The sequence below is a fragment of the Alligator mississippiensis genome, chromosome 1 (genome assembly GCF_030867095.1).
Source record: "Alligator mississippiensis isolate rAllMis1 chromosome 1, rAllMis1, whole genome shotgun sequence".
Taxonomy (NCBI): Eukaryota; Metazoa; Chordata; order Crocodylia; family Alligatoridae; genus Alligator; species Alligator mississippiensis.
The window spans coordinates 456,185,390-456,193,802 of record NC_081824.1 but is presented as its reverse complement, the minus strand read 5'-3'; positions in this window follow the sequence as shown (position 1 = coordinate 456,193,802).

Sequence of the window (8,413 nt, the reverse complement as noted above, 5' to 3'; positions counted from 1 at the left end):
CCTGGGGGTTTCCTGCATCCTGGAGCCTTAGGGATCATGACAGCCATGATCCCCAGGCCACGGGGGCTTTGCACCTCCACAAGCCCTAGGGATCACAGCAGCCACAGTTCCCAGGGCCATGAGCTCTAGAAATCATGGAAGCTACAGTCCCCAGGGCCCAGGGTGTTTTCACTGGGCTTTGTGTAGTCCTGCAGTTGTGAGTCCTGTTAGCTGACTACGTTCCCAGCTGGAGGGAGACCCTACTACACATGAAAATTAAAGCTTGATAGAAACCAGCTATAAAATTAATACATATTTTCAAAGTCTAACTTTTTAGCTGGTTGGAGCTTTATATATATGTATATATATATATATGTGTGTGTGTGTATATATATATATATATATAGCTCCAACCAGCTAAAAAGTTAGACCTTGAAAATATGTATAACTCTCTCTCTGTATCTATATATAAAGACAAGCTACTTTACACCTGTAGTTTGTCTCCAGGTAATTGTACAACCAACCAGTTAATTGCTCAATACCTGTAATGTGTAGGTGGGGGCTTGGAGGTAGAAGAGGACTTAGCTGGAGTGGTTTTGTACTTCAGTGGTTACTGGCTGCCCTAATCTATATCACAGTCCTACCAGCCTCTTCTGTCATTGAAGAGCACAAGAAAGTTCCCTTTTCACCCCTGCACCAGTACTAATGCTAGCATAGATGTGAATTTGGCTTTAAATCTTTCTTCTTTCTACTCTTTTCAAGTCAGATCTTAATGAAGTGCTTAATGCCCCAGTGAAGTGGTGAATACCTTCAGCTGCTTATATGCATCTCTCACAGGAGCAAACCACTCCTGAGATCTTGGCTGCTAAGGAAAAAACATCTATTTTCATGCTTCAGCTCTGTCTCTGAAAACAAACACTCCCGTCACTGCTTCCTAGCCTCCCCAGCTATCTTGGTTTAGATTTTTTTTTTGTTAATAAAACTCATTAACCCCTTTCCCCAATCACTATTTTGTGTACCCAATTAGGCCATGCTGTCGTTAAAGTCAACAGTCAGTACTTTCTCAGAATACCCTGTTCACATCCAGGAGAAGCTGGCACAGCTGGGTTGGTATGAATGGTAAGTTTGCTGTGATGTCATTGGAGATCTTAAAAACAAGAGGATAAATACTGAAGCCTATTTGATAGATATCTTTCATCTGAAATAGGCAAAAGATTCAGGCAGATAAAAAGAGGAGCAGAAATAAGAATCAATGACAAAGTATGTGAAGGATTGGCAGTTCATGGCCAAAATAAGAAGCAAGCACTCTGAAATTACCTAAATAGTCAATAATTGATTAATCAGATGACTCAAAACCACACAGACATTGCATGTGAACTAATTCAACATATGTAATCATTACTGGTATCTTCCTTTTTGCCTTCTCTTACTTATCACTTCGCCTTTTAAATTAAGCCCATTCCTGCGATCAGGTAAGAATATATGGAGCCTTTCCAAAGGGAGTCCAAAATGGATGGTGAGTTTGTCCACACAGACCGCATGTGCACTGTATTACAGATCTGCCACTGTAAACTCATAACAATGGGGATCAGGTTTTCCTATGTGTTCACAGAGCGATAGAAGCAGTGAGTCCTAATTCTGATCTGGGTATTTGGGCACCTCCACACAAATAACAACATTCCCATTATCAGAAAGCAAGAAGGGAAGACCTGGGTAATTATAGGGCAGTTACCCTAACTTCTATTCCAGGGAAAATCCTGGAAAAATTCATTAAGGAGTCTATCTGCAATAAGCTTGCAGAAGGTAGGATTCTGAATGACAGCCAGCATGGCTTCCTTGTGGGCAGGTTTTGTCTTACCAACCTCATCTCCTTTTATGATCAGGTAACTCACCACCTGGATAAGGGAGAGGAGGTTGACTCCAAAACCTTGACTTCCAAAAGGCCTTTGATCTAGTATCCCATGGTGTCCCCATGAATAAATTGGAAGACTGTGGACTGAACTGTGAGACAGCTAGGTGGGTAGGGAGCTGGTTGCAGGGTAGGATGCAGATAGTTCTAATGAACGGATCTGTGTTGTCCTGGTGAGAAGTGGGCAGTGGTGTCTCTCAGGTGTCAGTGCTTGGTCTAGTGCTTTTCAACATCTTTATCAATGATTTGGATGTGGGGGTGAAGAGCTCAGTGGGCAAGTTCATGGATGACACCAAGTTATGGGGAAGCATGGTCACACTTGAAGATAGGCTGAAGATACAGGTGGACCTAGACAGGCTGGCAAGTTGGGCGGATTTGAATCAAATGAAGTTCAGTGTTGAGAAATATAAAGTGCTCCATCTGGGGACAACTCCTCCCCCCCCCCCCCACAAATGAAAGGGACCTGGGGTAATAATAGACCACAGTATGACTATGAGCCAGCAGTATGATGCTGTAGCCAACCAGGCAAATAATACCCTGGCATGCATCAATTGATATATCTTCAGAAAAACAAGGGAAGTGATTCTTCCACTCTACTCAGCATTGGTGAGACTGCAGCTGGAGTACTGCATCCAGTTCTGGGTGGCACAGTTCAACAAGGATGTGGTAAAGCTCAAGAGAGTCCAGAGAAAGGCCACCCATAAGGATAAGAGAGTTGCATGGCAAGCCATATGAGGAAAGGATGAGGGATCTGGGACTCTCCAGTCTGAGAAAGAGAAGGGTGATAGGGGAGGTGATAGTGGCTTACAGCTACATCGGGGCATACATCAAAGGCTTGGTGAACAACTGTTCACCAGGGCACCCATGGGGATAACTAGGAGTAATGGCCATAAACTCCTGAAAGACTGTTTCAGGCTCAACATTAGAAAAAACTTCCTCACAGCCAGGGTGTCCAGACTGTGGAATAAGCTCCACAGAGGTGGTGCAGTCACCTTCCCTGGAAATCTTCAAGAGGAGACTAAACGATCACCTTGCTGGGGTCACCTCACCCCCCAGTTGTCTTTCCTGCCTGGTGCAGGGGGCTGGACCTGATCATCTTGTGAGGTCCCTTCCAGCCTTTAAAATCTATTAATCATTACCATTATTAATATGTTGACATAGCATCTACAAAGCCTGAGTGCAGATAGTACTGAATGTAGTATTAAGCCATAAAAGTAGTTTCCCTTCTGGGCCTTGGTTCCCCACGAAATGGGGATAATAGTGCTGTCTTGCCTCAACTGGAGAATATACTGTGAGAATGTACTGTGGAAATGAAATGCTGAGATACTAGAGTGAAGAGGGATCTATGTATGTACATGTGTGTATATACACATTGCACCTATTGACTAAATAAGGGGTGTGTGTGTGTGTGTGTGTGTGTGTGTGTGTGTGTGTGTGTAAATATAGAAACAGAGAGAGAGCAAGAGAATGCACAAGCTTTCAGGAACTGAAGTTCACTTCCTCTGAAGTGATCTTTGGTTCACAAAGGCTTGTTTTCTATCTATCTATCTATCTATCTATCTATCTATCTATCTATCTATCTATCTATCTATCTATCTATCTATCTATCTATCTATCTATCATTTGGTTAGTCTATAAGGTCAGGTTCACACATTACACTTTTACTGGTATAAATGGTTGGAAACCAGTCTATAACAGAACAGAAGTTTGATTTTAAAAATGGAAGAACCTGGTCTAAGACTTTTTTACCCCCCACCAGAGGTCAAATGTGCGTTCTGTTTGCTACCGATTTTAACTATGCCACTTACAGAAAACCGTGTAGCTTAGATCAATTCCACCTTGGGATTTTTGAATGTCTGTACCTAACCTAAAGGTACGTATCTACCATGCCTTCTAAATGACTTCAGACTAACATGGCTAACTACCTCGCTCTGTAGACAAATTAACATAGATACAGACCTAGATAAAAATAAATCCCCATAAAATAATTTGTTTTGTAAGTGAATTTTCTACTTTTTCAGGGTCTTGACTAATGATCTTTCATTGTCTGGAATACAGAAGTACTGTAGTTTTGGAACTCATTCCCAGTCAGGATTCATTTTTCTTAAAAAAAAAACAAAAAAAAACAAGACATGGGAAACCTCCAGTGGAGAGTTTCCTCTAAATCTTTAAGGGATAATTAAGTCTTTCACTTTTTTATTTCATAATTAAATTTGTCATCCCTTTGTCATCTTCACATTTATGAGCCTAAAAATGACTAGTTAATATTTTTTTCATTAAATGTTGTGTGGCCTTTTCTTCATAGATATAGTTTTTAACACTCTTATTTGTCACTCCAGTGAAGCAGAGTTGAATGAGCTATTTAGCCATATAATAAAGTAACAATGAATGAAGCAAGAGAAGTACTGAACTGGTGCTATTATTTCAACAAAATCTTTTCAGCAATTGCCTTCTCTTCATATAATGCTTTGTACCATAATTTCACTAAGTGACAGTGTGAATGTAATTACTTTGATTCAGAGTGCTGGAATCTTACAGGTAACAAATTATTCTGCCCTCCAATGAGTAATAATTCAATTATTCAGCAGGTTTATAACTGTTCAAAATAGCCTATTCTCATTTCACAAACATCATATTTACTGCCGGAAATAAACTGTTTCTGCGAAGTGAAATATTAGATCTATATATCTCGGTTCATGTAAGCTAACAAATACATCAACACATAACTACATACCTTCAGAATTTTTAACACTAGAGAGACTAAAGAGATGTTGAAACATTCTGTAATCCATTTTACTGGATTTGTGTGTGTGTGTATATATCACATATAGTTTGCCTATTTATTGCTTGGTGCTGTTATTTGTATTAAGATTTTAAACTAAAAATCAAGCAGTGACTGTTTACGTACTGAGCCAGCTTCTTATCTCTATTTTATCCATGTTCAAATGGAATTACTCAAGTGCAACAGAAAGCAAAATTGGGCCAAGTCACTGGGTATAGTTCTTCTCACTCATTTATCACACATATCGAGTCTCACCTTATGGAAATCAATGGACTATAAAACTAGCGTATGCAAGACTGAATGCTCGTTGTATCTTGAAAGAGATCAGTTAGGCATCTGTCTTCAAGACAGGGTTCAAACCATCAAATCCAAGTGATAGTGGCACCTTCCCATAGTCCTAAGGAAGAGTGGGATTTCATAAGCATTTTGTATTGACCTCTTGATGCAGATTACCACTTACCATGCTGACTACTATGAATGCCATTCTTGGGCAACTAACTTATTCCCATGTAAGACAATCTTATCATAAGTCTTATTGTGACCATTATATTAATCTAGTGGGGAAATTCTCTGCACACTGTGGATACTTTTGCCCAAAATATTTGACTCATCTGTTCACAGACATTGAAATTCACTACTGGCTCCAGTCCTGGTCCCATTCAAGTCAATGCCAAAACTATTACTGAATTAATTGAGGTATGAATTTTATCAGGAGTGGAGGCTCCTAAGTCAGAGCTGTAGATCACCCTACAATGATAAGGCAATGCTAAATATTTTGACACCTAAATTATTTTGTGGATTTAGTCATTACCATCTAAAAAAAATGGGAATCAGATTATTAAATCACTTAGGTGTTTTTGAAATTATTAATCTCATGAGTCTGATGTAAGCATATGATTTTATAACTTCCAGGAACTGAGTTCCAAAGAAAGTAAGTTCACTTCCAGATGTACCAAAGTCTTGTAATAAAGGACCATGAGTGATAACTAAAATAAGGCTAGTGATGAATGCCTACAAGGAAAGATGAGAAAAATGAAAAACAGACTACAGAGGAAATTAAACTTTATATCTACAAGTTTGATATCCAAGGACTCAATTCTTCTTTCCAATATTTAGACACCTCTCCACAAGTCTTAAAAAATATCTACTGAAGCATGTGCCTGCATACACGTAACAGATTTTTCCAAGTTTTTGAAAATGCAACCCCTTGTGCTAAGGAAAGGAATAAAGCCCTCAAATGTTTTGACCTGCTAGTATGCAGCAGAAATGGGAATAGAGAACTCAGAAGTCCTGACCTCCAAATCTCTCCTCTAGTGCTTCTTTCAAATTAATGGCACTATGCTCACACTCAAAGGTAAGCATATAGAAAGTCTTTTCATTATTGGGGACCAAGAGCTACCATGTAGTTCTTCAGGGAAAATTCCTTGCATATTGTAGTTGCATTCAAGCAGCGCATGTAGCTCATGTGTTCACAGAGGATAAAACTCACCATTGGGTCAAGTCCTGGTTACATTGAAGTCAATAGCAAAGCTCCCATCATATTAATGGGGCTATTAATTGTCCCACCCATGCAGTTAGGCGGCACAAGGCTTTTTCAGCTTGCAAGACCAATTTTAAGTTGTAGCATGTTTAAAATTACATCATTGCATAGACTTTAAGGCCAGAAGGGATAATTAGTTGACCCTTCTGTATCCTATCCTGTCTGTAGGATAAGGATTAAAAATCACATATAAATCTTATTTTATATATACACGTACTTATAAATATGTCTCTCCACACACACACACTTTATATGCCATATATTTCTACCTAAAATATTATTTAGATAGAATTAAGGCACCTTAATCCAAAATTATAATCCCAACTATTCTTGGGGAGGTGTTACCTAGCCATGTAGGCATCTGAGTTCTCAGTTTTTGACCTTAAAGTTCCCCAAGGCTAGGGACAGAAATTACACACAAACTGATATAAGTGATTGGAAACTGGTTCAAATCTGAAACATCGGAAGTTCAGCACATGTAAACCACTTTCAAAATAGCTTAAAACAGTTTAAGAGAAACCTGACAGGATGTAGTATCAAACTTAATTGATGTAGGTTAAATTGCTTTATTGAACTTCTGACCCAGATCCCCCCTCCAGATACAAATTAACTCTCAGTCCTTCAGCATCCCAGCATGCTTTGCACCTTCCCTGCAAACCCCACCTCACAGGGTGGGCTGGCTAGCCTTGGCCCAAGCTATCTGCTTCAGCTGAGCAGGAAGGCATGCTCTAGCACACTACAAGCATGTATGGCCCAGGCCAGAATCAAAAGTGAATGTCAATTTACTTGCATATTGGTTCAATCTATGCAGTTTAGCCTAACCTGGGAAGATTGAATTAATTCAGCCTCAGGCTTTTTGACTTTCTATACTCACAACCTAACTGGGATTCAGAAGGTGGATGTTCCTCTGTCAAAGACAGCTGAGGGGCTTAGTATAGTAAGCACTCAGAGAATACCGAGCATATTCTTAACAGGGCCCTATGATACCTGAGTGGTTAGTGTATTTGTCTAGGAAGCAGAATGATTAAGTCCAATTCTTTCTTCTGTTTGACAGGATATAAGCTTACTTCTCTGGAGATTCTCTTAACAATCAGACTACCAATGACTGGGGGTGGGGGATACTTTCATCCTCTCTAGCTGAAGTGGTTGTCCTTGCAGAGAAAAAGTTAAGATTTATTGGGCCAGAGAGAGAACAGAAACAAGAAGGGCATGTCCACACATGCAAGCATGTGTGCTTGCAGCTGCTCAAATAGAAGCAGTACAAATTTGAGCTGGTGCTTTTTGCCTCAGTGCACATGCCCAGACATGCACTTTGTTGTGGAGCAAATTGTGCCACTTGGGGCAAAATAACTCTTCCTGGCTCCTCCCAGATCTGCAGCCAGGGGGAGCTAGAGTCTGGGGCTAGCACCTGTGCTGGCTTCAGCAGCTCAGTGCTACTTGCCCTCAGTAGCTTCTGAGGCCCAGCCACTTGGTATCTGGGGACACTAGCCCCTTGTGTCAGCTAGACCGCTGAAGCAGCATCCAAAATTCACTTTTTAAAATACCCCAAAATCTGCATTCTTCCATAATTAGAACAAAAGAGAGAGAGAGAGGGATTGATCAGATGGGCAATGTTTCATTGCTATATTTACAATGTTAAAGCAATTTGGAAGCCTACCAGCGTATCTAGCATCATAGTAAAATAAATCCTAAATGTCTATAGGTTTTAATATTTGCTTTTGGTTTCCTTATCACATGGTGTGTGTGTGTGATGGCGGATGTGGGGTTTGCAGAAGCAGGGTGAGGGGATGTGGGTGTGTCTATGTGGAGGGATGTGGGGAATGCAGGTTGGTGTGGGGGGACTGTGGGTGTGGGGGCTACTTGGGAGGGTGGGTCCCCTGCCCCCCCACAGGGCAGACCCCCCCCCCACAGCACATGAACTGCCCTGCTTCCAGGGTCTCAGTGCCCCCAGGGGCTACAGTCCCCCCTAAGCCTGCCTCCCAGTCTCCAGCCCCCTCCTTGTTCTCCTCATCTTCAGCCCCCTGCTCATTCCCCTGCTTGTCTCCAGCCTCTGGAGGCTGGAGGCAAGCAGGAGAATGAGCAGGAGACTGGAGACAAGCTGCTGACATGAGCTGGAGACATTCCCCTGCTCATCTCTAGCTCCCTGCTCATTCCCCTGCTCGTCTCCAGCCTCGGGAGGCTGGAGACGAGCAGAGAAATGTGC